General features: G+C 49.3%; 1 pseudogene; it reads right to left on the bottom strand.

Annotated features, from left to right (window-relative positions):
- Window positions 1–3,273: 3,273 nt before the first annotated feature.
- On the bottom strand, window positions 3,274–3,893 carry LOC112302435 (small ribosomal subunit protein uS11-like; annotated as a pseudogene).
- Between the last annotated feature and the right edge of the window lie 9,744 nt (window positions 3,894–13,637).

The following is a 13,637-nucleotide window of genomic DNA, read 5'->3' as shown; positions in this document are numbered from 1 at the left end:
CTTTGCACACAGTCTCATCTCATACAATGGTCTTTTCTCCAGCCACACTGAACTTTAGTTTCTCAAACCAGCCATTCTCCACCTCACTTCAGGGCCTTGGTTCGTACTATACCACCTGCCTGGACTTTGCTTCTCTCCCCTTCTCACCAAGGTAATCTTTTCCAAATGCAGCTCAGGAGACACTTCTTTACGAAGGTCTTATCTGTCGGTCCCACTAGCATGAAAACTCCCAGAGGGCAAAGACCACGTCTTTTTTGCTTATTATTGTATCCTAATGCCTAGTAGGGTGCCATAATAAACAACTGTAAAATGAATGAATGAATCCACATGAGAGACCAGACGTGTAGCCACACCTAGAGGTGGGGAAATGGCTAGACTGACCTCACAAGGGGCCTTCCAGTCTCAGGAGTGGAGTCTACTAAGAGTGATGTTCTCATCCATGACTCACCCATGAGGAAACCCTCATCCAGGGCCCCAGAAAGCTTCCAGAGAAGCACCTCCAGAACTTGAATATGTAAATGGACAACGAGGTCTGGTTCAGTAGGTCTGGGTTGCACCCAAGATTCTGCATTTTTAAGAAGCTCTCGTGTTGTGCTGCTGTTTGTGATACTTTGAGCAGCAAGGCCCTAGGGGCCTCAGATTCCCTGTAGGAGTTCATCTGTCCATTTGTTTCCTCTCTTGCTCTGCCTCTGCATGGGATGCCAGAGCCTGCCTCCTTAGTCCAAGGAGGCAGGTCCTTTGTCCTTTCAGCCTTGAGGATAGCATCCAAGATCAAGGCCCAGTCTGTTCACCCCAGCTGTGCCATACTACAAACCTGGCAACCGCACCCTGCATGCCCTGTCCCTGCTGCCAGCTACCACCTCCTTCCTTCTCCTGGCCAATTCTCCATCTTGGCCTTGGCAGCGGCTGTGACAGCCTGGACCAGAGCCATCCCTTTAACTCTATGTTTTGCCAGGATTAATTAATTGACTTTAAAACACAAGGGCTGTGTGTATCTGGGTGTTTAGGGAGGTTATATCAGAAAACTGAACAGAGCCTTGTCAACAGAGTCCCCTTGTATGGGGTGTGTGTGTGTGTGCCTGTCTGTGGGTCCCTTGGTGCTGATGTCTGGGTGTGTAGGCCTGGGCCTCTGACTCTAATGCAGTGCTCTGAGCGTGTGATGTGGGGTGGAGAAGAAGAAAGGAAGGGCTGGGAACACCAGCAGCTCCATTCCTGAGCCTCCTCTTTCCTTTTCACTGAATAAACACCTTGTTTGTCCACCAGACAGTGGCCGGAGGTCATACACTCCTCCCGCTGCTCCCCCAGGGCTCAGGACTGGCTAGACCTGAACAGGAAGTCTGGCTAAACCATAATCCGGCATTGGACATGCCAAGGCCGGGAGGGACATGCCAGGCCTGTTAATGGGACCAGGCAGTGCCCAGGCCCCATGTACCTACAGTGGTTCAGATCATAGCCTCCCCCCCACACCACTCTCACCTCCCTGGCACCACCTGGAAGCATAATAGGGCCATTTCTGAACAAAATTTCATCCTTGAGTTCTGTCTTCCCCGGAGTTCCCAGACAGCCGGGAAGGCTCTGGGGCTCTGTGTGAATTGAATCTGAAGCTCCAGTGCCCCATCTTCTCTGCCAGGGTCTGCTGTGGAGGCCAGGGGACCTCACAGCCTCACAATCCAAATCCTCTCCCCTCATCTGGGGAAGACAAGGGCAACTTCGAAAAGAGAGTGAGCCCCCCATCAATGGGGGTGTGACCTATGATGGGGAGACAAGCTCTCTGACCACTCTGAGCTTCTACGATTATAGAGGACCAATTCCTCATCCCTCCGCCCCCAGAATGACTGAACTGCAAGGAAGACTATTGGTCCTGAGTTTAAAGAGTCCTAGAAAAGTTGACTTCACAGCATCTCTGCATCCCCTGTAAACTCACGACTTCCTTTTCTACAGATCTCATTGGCGTAGTGTTAATTCCAAAGGACAGCTTCTAGTTTCCATGTCTATGAATGAATTGGAGTGGTCCTTTTCTCAGGACAGAAAGTGACTAGAATCACGAAAATGACAGAAGAATGTTTTCCAACTATTATGGGAATTAACCCTGTGCAGGGCCCCTTCCTGCTCACCGCTTGAGCAGGAAGACTCAGCATGGAAGCCCAAACAAAGGCAATAAAACACAGCCCTGGAAGATGCTCAGTGCTGCTCTCTCTCCTCCAGGCTCTGCGAGTGAAGACAGGTGTATGTGCGTGTGTGCATGTGTGTGTGTGTGTGGCAGGGGTTGGGGGTGGTTCTCCCGTTCTTGGCCTGGCCTCCCATCTGGAGCTGGGGCATTTCATGCTCAGCCCACTTCTCCATCACACCCTAACCCTCTGATGTCCTCAGTCATTGGATGTGCTCTAGACCCTTCAGACCCTCCTCCCTTAGCAGCCAATCCATGTATGGGGCATGCGAAGCTGGCAGGGAGCAGCTCAAAGGGGTGAGGCTCACACCCCGTTCTGGCTGCCACCAGATGAAGACACATCTCCTGGTGTGGACAGTCCCTCTCAGGGCCTCAGCAGCCCTCCCTGTATGTTTATACCAGGAGGGTTCAATGAGCCTACTTGCCTTACTTAAATCTTCTCTGAAGCCCAGGGATGCATTCTCTTTCTGGGATGGCACTTAGGGATGTCCAACCTGGGGGGTCCTTGTTAATAGAGACAATTTGGATGGACTTGGAGGCGTGGGACTCCCCCACAGGGCTGTGGGGAATGGAGGGGAGGAGGCCTGCCAGCAGACTGCTGCTGCTCCCCCCTATTCCTGAGCTCTCTTCCTCCCTGCGCTGTGGGACAGACACTGACAGAGCAGTCCTTCTCCTGGGGTGGCAGCAGACCGACTCCGGGGCGCCAGCATGGGGCCAGGGCAGCCTGCCCAGGGCTTGGCACAGCCAGATCGCTGCTCCTCCCTCTCTGGCCACCCAGGTGAATAGCCTCTCAGTCCTCAGTCCTCCGCTCTGTGGGATCCTGAGGGCCGGGACCTGCTTGTCTGTCGTGGTGCCTTTTTGGAGTAGGAAGGGGAGGCCGGGTTCTGGAGCCAGGAAAGGCACAGAAGACATGGACGAGGGACACAGAGAAAACAGGAGACATCATGAGGAGGGAGGCACAGAAACTACGAAATCGGAGAGGTAGGGGTGGGTTTTTCATTATTTCAATATTTATCTTGACATTTTTGCTTTGTCACCAAGCAAACAGAACTCCCACTAGAATTTAAGCTTTTCTTTTTTCTTTTTTTTTACTCAAAGGCAATTTATTAATAGAAAACAATAATTTGAAGAATCCTGTTCAGAGATGGTAACCATGGTGACCCTCCCTTCTTGTGGGTGCTATCGGAGGGGCAGGGGGCGGGGGGTGACATCCTCAATCAGTGAGATCTTTATCCCCGAGCCAGCAAGCGCTCCGAGAGCTGACAGGCCCCTGGTCCAGGGGTCAGGGCCCTGTGTCCTCCTGTGGCCCAGTGGACAGTGGTGCCCAGCTCCTTGCACCTCTGGGCCACATCCCGGGTGGCCGACATGGCAGCGTATGGAGCATCTCGGTCAGCCTTTACCTTCACCCCACCAGTCACACTGCAGGTGGTTTCCCTGCCAGAAAGATCGGCGACAAAGTGTCACTGAAGGATGCAAAGATGTGGCAGACACCCAGTACATTTTCTCCTTCAGCATCTGAGGTCCAAGGTTGATGACCTGTCCTTCCTTTTCCTCCTTTCTCTTGTAAGGAGCCATTTCTGCGTATCTTCTCCAGACTCCACCATCAGGTAGAGAAAAAAAGAAATGTAATATTTGTGGTCACTGTTTCATCTATGCATCTAGTTGCCTGGCACCCAGTAGATGCTCCATTAACATCTGTTAATTGAGTGACAGATTCTGACTGGTATGGTTTTATGGACTTTTGCACTTTTCTGTGACGTGTCTGACAGCTACAAGCTTCCCCTGCTCTCCCTCCACAGCCACCAGGGCACACAACCCAGCTGCCCATGGGGGTGGTGTGGGGTGGGCCCGGTGGCCAGGAGACCTGGGCTCCAGGGTTGATTCTGCTCCTCTTGAGGTGAGGTACGTGGTCAGACAAGTCTCTGCCCCGGGGTCTCAGTTTTCCCACATGTAACATGAGGAGAATGGATTAGGTTAATAGTTTGCAAAGACTTTTCCTCTCCCCGCTCCCGACCCGGGAGCACTAGAACACTTTCTTCAAAGAAATCTTGAGAAAAAGATACAAAATAGCTGATGCTCGAGGTTCAGTAAAGGGGCCAGAGTCAGTTCACCCATTCTTCTCCTCACAAGTTCGCTGCAACCCCTCTGGGGTCCAGTCAGTTCTGCTGAGCACAGTTCTCTGAGGACTGGGAGGGAAGGAGTCATGGCCGGAGCAACCCCTCTCTGCCCACAAGGCCCAGGGAGCAGCAGAGGGGGTGCTCCATGTGTATTCCATCCTAACTCGGTCCCCGGGAGGCCGGAGTGAGGGGCCAGTGATTTTGAGTTGGGGCTAAACAGGGGTGTTTGTGATGGGAGACGGGGGGTGGGGGGACTCCTCCAGCACCAAACCCAGATCTAGCTCAGGAAACCCTGGGAGGACTAGTTTGAGTCAAAGTTATGTGTCCTGAAAGCCGGTGAGACTCTCTTGGGGAGCAGGGGCTCTGAGAATGTCCGGGAATCAGAGCCTCCTCCCCACATCCGAGGGAGGAAAGCTCTGGGCGGCCAGCAGGTTATCACAAGGCGCCACTGCCCTCTTGTGGTCACACTGACAGCGAAGCTGATGTCCCTGTCCCTGGGGGATGCTCCAAGTGCCTGGGGGATGAGGACCCCCCAAAGCCAGATTCTCTCTGGCTGGGGTCAGGACTGGGGAGCTCAGGATATCTCTGCCTCTGGCCGTCCCTTCCTCTCCGCCCCCCAGCAAGAGACTTCCACAACAGGAAACCAAAGCCACACAGCTACGTGTACCCAGCTGCAGGCCGAGAGTCAGAGACCAGGGGTTTGAACACTGCTGGCTTCAACACCCTGTGTGTCCTGGATAAATGAGATGACCTCCCTGGGCCTCCAGATCCTCGTTTATAAAACAACACTAACACTTTCCGTCCCGCCAGCCTCAGGAGCTGCTGCGAGGGCTTGTGAAACGTCCTTTGCCTGAGGCCCTGGGCAGGTAGGTACAAACGGTCCAAACCGGAGCATCGCTGTCAGGAGGGGAGCAAAAGGGGCAAGGTTGGGAGAAACCAACCTGGAGAGATCGGTGCTCAGGAGTTGGAGAAGACAATCCAAGGAAAACGGGAAGGAAGAACTCACCAGGGGCGAGCCCAGAGGCAGGTCCCCAAGCTTCCTCCCCCCTCGCCTTTAAGAAATTCAACCCATCCGCAGAGCTTCTCACCTCCCAGTAATTCTCTGCCAGGAGCTGCCCTGACCCTCCAGTCCTCCGCAGGTGAGCCTCAGGGTGCCTCCGGGGGTGGGGGGGGAGACACGTGTGATGACATCAGAGCCCTCACGTTTGCTGAACAATTGATGCAATTCAATTGTGTGCAATTCAATTGATGCGATTCACTGTGTTGATTCTCCCCAGCCCCGAGGTACACAGAACAAGAATCACCTTTCCTCTGGTCCCCAACAATGTGGCCATTCTGTCTGAGACCTCACCTTCACATTCGTATTTCTGGCAACGGTGTCTCCCAGCAATGTAGACATTGCCTACCATGCATCCCCACACTCGTCCAGCCTGTCTGTACCCCTTATCCAATTCCATAGTCACTTCTGCATTTCAGGTGTCTGTTACTGCAGCACCCCAGCACCCCCAGAAGAGAGGAGAGGGGCCTGGGACAGACTGCCCCTCACAGCTGGAACCACTCTGCTGCCACCTTGATCTTGGACTTCCAGCCCCAGACTGTGAGACGGACACATTGCTCTGGCTTTAAGCCGCCCAGCTGTGGTCGCTGTGTCACGGTAGCCCCGGCAAACTAGCGCGCATCCCTGCATCCTCAGCTGCGGCAGGGCAGCCGCTCATCGGAGGCTCTGACCCCACCTCCTTCTTCAGTCTCTACAGCTGGCCCCACTCACACCTGTGACCTCTATCCCTGCATCCCTGCAGTGACTCCAAATCAGACTCCCAGTCCCCTCATGGTTCCACCTGTCAGGTCCCCATCACTCTCTTGACAATAATTGTCATGGCTCACGTTTTCTGCCCTTGTCACGTGCCAGGCTCAGGTTAGTTTTACTTTCATTCTGCCACTGAATCCTCACACGAGCTAAGTGCCAACATCATCCCAACTTCCCAGAGAAAGCTGGGATTCAGAGAGGCTAAGCAGCTCGCCAGAGTCACACAGCTGGCATACGCCCCCAGGTTTGTCTTAGCTGGAAGTCTGTGCTCATAACCACTGCACACCCTGGCCTCACACCCACTGTCCCGCCCCTCAGAGCCACCGTTTCCAGCTGCCTGCTGCACATCGCGGCCGCATCCGCCTGAGGTCCCCTCCAGTTCCCTGCGTCTAAAACAAGCTTAATGGCTCCCCCCCCACACGCCCACCTCCCTGCCCAGCAGCTCTTCCCACCACTTCCTGTGAGGGCCCTCTCCTCGGCCTTGCGCCCACGACTCTCAGGGTACAGGAGAGGCCGGGCCACTTCTCTTTGAAGCCCCAGACTATTTTTTCAATTTGAAGATGTTATTTACAGATTGATTTAAAAAAAATAGGTTAAATACAGTGGTATTTTCTTTTTTCCGTGCAGTTCCATGGACTTTAGCACATGCCTAGTTTTTTACAACCATCACCGCAAACAGGATACAGAACAGTTCTAACAATGCTAACCTCTGGGAACTTTGATCTGTCTTCTGCTCTGTATTAGTTTCCTGTGGCCGCTATAACAAATTACCACAAACTTAGCAACAGAAGTTTATTTTCTCACAGCTCTGGAGGCCAGGAGTCTAAAATCGGCATCGCTGGGCGGAAATCGAGGTGTTGGCAGGGCCACAGGGCTCCTCGTGGAGGCTCTGGGGAGGAAAGTGCTCCTTGCGTCCCCGAGGGTCTGTCTGACGGCTGCCAGCATTCCTTGGATGTGGCCATATCCATTCAGTCCTCAAGGACAGCGTTGCCAGTCTCTCTCTCTGTTCTCTCTTCGTGTGGCCTTTTCCTCCGCACGAAGCCCCCATCTGCCTCCTGCCTCTTACAGAACTTAGGGCCCCCTTGGATAACCCAGGGTCATCACCCTACCTCAAGGTCCCTAACTTAATCCCTTCTGCAAAAGCCTGTTTTGCCAGATGAGTTAACATTCACAGGTTCCAGGGATTAGAGCATATGGATACCTTTGAGGGGGAGGGGCATAGCCTAGCCTACTGCAGGCTCTATCACCTTTCCCAGACGGTCATACAAATGAAATCTTGCAATCTTCTGAGACTGACTTCTCATACTCAGCAAATGCCTCTGAGAGCTATCCAAGTTGTTGTATGTGTCGATAGTTCATTCGTTTTTATTGAGAATAATATTTCATCTTATGAATGTATCACAGTTTCTTTGTCCATTTACCAGCTGAAGAACTGTTTTATTTCCACTTTGGGTGATTGTAAATTGTGCTGTATAAACATTGCAGACAGTTTTTTGTATGAACATAAGTTTTCATTTCTCTGGAGTAAGAAATCTAGGAGCAGGGTTGCTAGGGTGCGTGCTGTGTATGCCTGAAACGGACCAATCATTTTCCAGTCGCTACACCGTTGGCCTTCCCACCAGCAACGCAGGAGAGTGCCGGGTGTTGCGCGTCCTTGCCAGCACTTGGTAGTACCTGTATTTTTTAAAATTCTAACCATTCTAATAGGTATATATGACATTATGGTTTTAATTTTATATTTCCTTAATGACTAAGAATGTTGAGCATCTTTTTATGTGTGTATTTCCCATCTGTTTATCTTCTCTAGTGAAGTCTGCTCAAACTTTGTGTCTGTTTTTTTTTGTTTTTTTTAATTATGTTGTTTGTTTTCTCACTGTTGAGTTTTGAGAGTTTTTTCTATATTGTAAAGACAAGTACTTTGCCAGACACGATTGGCAAATATTTTCCCCCATTTTGCAGCTGGAATTTTCATTCTCTTTACTGTGTCCTTAGCAGAACAAAAGTTTTAAATTTTGATGCAGTTAAGTTTATCTTCTTTTTTCTTTTATGGATCATACTTTTGGAGACCTATCTAAACTCAATGTCACAAAGATTTTCTGATGTTTTTCTCATAAGAGTTTTATTGCTTTACAGTCTGTATTTAGTTCAGTAATCCATTTTACGTTAATTTTTGTATATGGTATAAGATACAGGTCAAGGTCATTTTTTTAAAATACAGCAGTGCCTCGGTACTTGTGGTTAATTCATCCTGGAACTCGTGACAAGTGCTGCAACTGACAAGTACCAGACAAATTTTTCAAGCCACGAGTGATGAAGTATTTTCTTTTGCAGGGTGGCATCATGACTCCTACAAATTCTAGCAAGTACTGAAACATTGTTTTTTTCTCATCAAAATGCAATGAGTACAGGGTTTGGTGAGTTCTGGAGCCGACAAGTACCGAAGTACGACTATACATGAATATCCAAGTGTCCCAACACCATTCGTTGAAAGCATCTCACTAAATTGCATTTACACCTTTGTCAAAAATCAGGTGATCATAAAACTGGGTGGCTGTTTCTGGACTCTCTATTTGGCCCCATTGCGCTATATGTCTATTCTTTCCCTAATAGCACATTGTCTTAACTACTATAATTTATAGTGTGTCTTAAAATCAGGGCAAATTCTTCGATTTTAATTTTCTATTTCAACAATTGTTTTGGCTATTCAAGTTTCGTTACCTTTCCATGTAACTTTTGGAATCAGTTTCTTTAGATCTACAAAGAATCTTGTTTGTGTCTTTGTAATTGTGTATTTAAAATCATTTGGAGATACCATCAAAAGTTTACATTGTATCCAGCACTTAATCTCCCTGTAGGTCCCAGGTGACCCCTCCACATGTAGTCACCAGGTTCTGCTAATTCATTCTTCCATTAACTGGCTCACTGGAGCCCACCCTTCATTGTCACTGTCAAGGGTGTTGCATAAGAGGTTCAGCTGTCTTATGATCTTACTCCTGAATGAGTGTTACAGGTTTCTACTGACCCCTGCTTAGCCCACGCTGCCCTTTCTGCATCTTGCTGAAATCTTTACTTGGAACCCTTCACTGGCTCCCTTTTGCTTATTGAAGCGAGTCCAGATTCTTTAGGTTGGCATTCAAGGTCCCTTCAGTCTGACTGCTTCCCATCTCCCAGCCTTCTCTCTTCCTTTACCCTTGATACACCTCCTATCTGGTTGCACTGGGAAGAGACACCTTCCCCTCTGAAGCCCTCAGAGTTTCCTACTTGAGTGTCCTTGCACTTGGGGCTCCTTTTGCCCAGCGTGTCCACCAATCCCCTGCTACCCGCCCCTTGCAACCCTTCTCTATTCATCCCCTGCTGATTGATATAGTCAACCAATGTTAATTATTGAGCATTTTACTGAAGACACCCTGGCAGACAGGAACACACCCCTGTTCTGCAGGACATATGTACACAAGTAGCTGAAATGCTAGGTAATTTCTGCTAAATGCCAGATCTTAAGGACTTGGAAATTCAGAGAAGAGAAGACAAATGCTTTTAGAGATAATCAGAGAGTTTTGTTCAAGGCCTAAGCCAAATTCAACTTCCTCACAAAAGCAGACCTACCTCCTAGCAGCCTAAAGAATGGGAAGAATGGGTGTGTGTGGCTCTGGCTGGTGTAGCTCAGTGGATTGAGTGCCAGACTGTGAAGCAAAGGGTCACTGGTTGGATTCCCATCCAGGGCACAGGCCTGGGTTGTGGGCCCGGTCCCTAGTAGGGGGTGTGCAAGAGGCAACCACACATTGAGTTTCTCTCCCTCTCTTTCTCCTTCCCTCCCCCTCTCTCTAAAAATAAATAAATAAAAGCTTAAAAACAAAAAGGAATGGGCGAGTGTGCGTGCACACACATGCAGTAAAGGTGGACCGGGCAGGAGGCACCTCGGAAATCCACCTCCAGTTTATGAAGGGAGCTTCGTGAACTCCTTGGTGATGAGTAATGCTCATTTATCTGTATAATAGTTAGCGTGTTTAGTGAACAAGTCTTGTTTTGATTATTCAGAGAAAAACAACAACAACAACATCACCTTAGAGTTAGGGAAATTCAGGGGGAAGAAATACCAGGCATCGCTCACACACACAATGAGACTCAGACAGAAGGCCTGCAGTACCCACTACCCGCCTCTGAAAGGGGAATGGCTGAAAGAGCTGCAGGAATGCAAGTCTAGTCCCACCGGGCTGATGATTGCGACAGGAAGTAAAGGGTGGAATGCAGAGACGCTGACGCATCTTCTTTGCCTTCGCACCCCCCACACCTAGACCACAGCGGGCACTTGGTAGGTAAGCGTTTGGGCTCTGCATTGTTCCTGATTTGTTTAAACAGTCGAATGGAACATTATTGGTTTGGTTTTAGAACCCAGCGACAGGTGCAGGCAGACTTACTCGGGGGAAGAGCCACAGGACCACAGCAAGGCCGCCTCTCGGCAGCATTGATAAATTACAGGCTAAACTTCCACGAAAACTTCATTTCTTGAAGTTTCTACCCACTTCTTCCCTATTCCCTAATGTCTCGGCTGGCAGGGTCACTAATGCTTCTAAGAATGGCCATTTCCAAGCAGCTCCTCCTCATGCAATCGAGACCTTCAAACTTATTAAAATGCAAAACAGTCAGGGCTGGGTGCTCTCATTTAAGCTTCTAGGGCCCTCTCCCATGCCAGGCCCTAAAGCAGGTGTTTTTAACCTGGGATCCAAGGATGGGCTCAGGGGGTACATGAATCCTTTGCAACTGTTTGTCAGCGTGTGTGAGCTTATGCATCCGGGCATCTTTTCTGGGGAGGAGGTTCATATCCTCCGACTAGACTCTCAAAGGGATCTGTGACTCCAAAAAGATTATAAAATCTCTGTTTGGGGTGACAGGCCAAGCTGACCCTAAAAGAAGGGGCTTGTCATCTAATTGAATGAGACAGGGCAACAGAAGACATTATTGAACTTCTGAACATAATAGAAGCTTTGATCTCTCTCCCTTTTCCTTGCCTCTCTGCTCTTGACAACACCCCTCCTGCAGGCCCCTCCCCTTTACCACCTTGGGGGGTAAGGAAGGAATTCAAATGCAGAGAAGTGACCATCTGTCCTTCCAAAGGTTTATGGAAGAAAGGAAGAATTTTATAGTCTTCTGGGGAGACTGATTACTCCACATTAGCTTGGAGGCAAAGGAATCAGGCTATTCAAGATAACATTATCTAAAAAACAACCCCCTTATTTGTCCCCAGATCAGGTGCCTGAGCTCTGTATAGGAAGCTGATAAATGATTTAGTTATGTTTTTTGTTTGGGAAAAGCGCCTGCTTTTATCTGTGTGATTGCTTCATTATTTGTCAACTCACGAACTTATCTGTTTTCCCTAGTGTAATTGCCTGGCCCCTCTCCACAGCTAGCAGTGATGTAAGCAGGGTTATCTTTCCATTTTCTTCTGGAGTTTAATATTGTTTAAGCAAACTAATTGGGTTCTATTTCACTTTGCTTTATTTTCCTGTGCCAGACTTAGTGATCGGCTATATGGGTTTTACTTGTTCTATTCCTTCATAAAGTTTCACTTTTGAGGTTCCCCGTCTCTCTCTCTCCTTGTGTAAGCCTTGCTCTTCCCCTATACTGGGATGAGCCCAGCTCTAGGTGAGGTGGAATATACAGAGGTAAAGGAGGTTCAGGCCCCACTCTCATCTCCCTAGCCAGCGTTAGTGAGAAGCACGAAGGTTGTTCCTTGTACAAGGGTCCCCGGCCGAGGAGTCACCAGGGACTGAAACTCAGCTGCCACTCTGCTTGCACAGCCATGCACCCTGGAGCTAGCCTGTGGGGAAAGAATGCTTTTTTCTTTAAAGTCCCATATGGGCTAGAAGCAACCCTTCTTAGTATATAGTTGTTATTTGCCAGAATAAAGGCATATTGGTATCCTAGATATCCAATTAGAAGTCTAGACACCCAGGTTTGGTCCTCAATACTCAGGACCTTCTTCTCTCTGAAGTCTCAGCTTCCTCTTCTGTATAATCAGTGTGCTGGATTCAAAACTTTGTGGGAGCCCTTTCACTGTGGACTCTCTAAGACTTGTCAGATTTAAATGAAGTGATTCCACTCATCCATCCATCCATCTATCCATCCATCTACCCATCCATCATTCGAATACGGGCATCCAGCGGGACAGATGGGGTTTGTCCTTGTAGGAGAGAGATGCCACCTGGTGAGACCTTTTCCAGCAAAGTATGCTCTCATGATCTCTGAAGACAGATGTCTGCCTTTGACAAAGATCCTTTCCCTCCCATCTGAAAGTCAAGGTATTTACATGTCTCATTCCAGAGAGCAGTCATGTCATTATAGATGCAATCAATCAATACGATCAGCCCACGGCCAGCCATGCAGCGCGCAGAGACGGGAGGGCGAGTGGGCAGATCCACCCACTACCTCGACGTGAAATATCACTGCGGCTGTAAAGACTAATGAACTTCTCTCTCACAGCCTCTGACCCCCTGCGAGATGGTGGGTGTTTTTACAATCCAAGCACCTGGAGTCCAAACAGAAGGCAATAGATAATTATAAATATTGGATGAAATTGACCTTGGGTGCCTGCGGTGGTCATAAAGCCATGGCCAAGCATTCGAGCAGGAGGGTGAAGGTGGTGTGCTGAGGCAGGACGTGAGAGATGGCTCTGCTGGGAAAGTGATCCTTCTGGGGGCCCCATACCCAGTACCCAAGCAGGCAGGCTGGGGCTTCAGAACCCCTTTCTTTCATCTGCCTGATTTCTTTTATCTGTTAGACCCAGCCCTCGGCCAAAGAGTGTTTTCAATGGCTAGCAATAAAGATACCTCACAGTAAACTTCAAATGAGCTGGAAAGGTTTTTTAAGCCTCACTGTAGGGAGTCAGCATTCATTCACTCACTCATTGGCTACTACTGGGTGATGAAATAACACCCAGCACTGTGGCTGGATACTCAGTTTGACTCACACAGTCCTTGTCATTTAGGAGTCTATGAGGCGATGGAGGGTCAAGGTGTATATTAAGAAGCTGGAGAAACTAGGCATCCCGGTGTAGGGATTTAGGAAAGGCTAAGAAAAGACCTAGCCTGTAATTCTCGTTCTGCTGCTTCTGATTTAGGTGGCTTCAGGACCTCAATTTCCTCAGCTGTTAAACGGGTCATGGGACTAGGTCAGTCAGTGGCTTTTAAATTTCCATGGGCATAAGGCTTCTCTGGACAACTTGTTAAATCTGCAGGTGCCTGAGAATTTCAGAGATTCTGCTTTCCAATGTCTGCCGAGGGCTGGGGCTTGGACTTGAACAGTCCCCCGACCCACCCCCTGGAGGATTCTGATGTCAGGGTCTCTGGACATATTTTGAAAAGCTCTGGGCCAAACACGCTAAATAAAGGTAATTTTCTTGAAAACAGTTCAATAGTTCAACAGTAGTCAGAGAGCAATCAGACGGGAAAATGAAAGAGCGAGGGGAGCTCAGAGGTGGGTGAGTTCAGAGTGAGGGGTGGACCAGAGTCTTGGCGCTCGTAGAGGAACTGAGGTTCAGACTTGCTAGATG

Source organism: Desmodus rotundus, chromosome 11, assembly GCF_022682495.2.
Source record: "Desmodus rotundus isolate HL8 chromosome 11, HLdesRot8A.1, whole genome shotgun sequence".
Lineage (NCBI taxonomy): Eukaryota > Metazoa > Chordata > Mammalia > Chiroptera > Phyllostomidae > Desmodus > Desmodus rotundus.
This window is presented reverse-complemented; position numbering and strand designations above follow the sequence as displayed.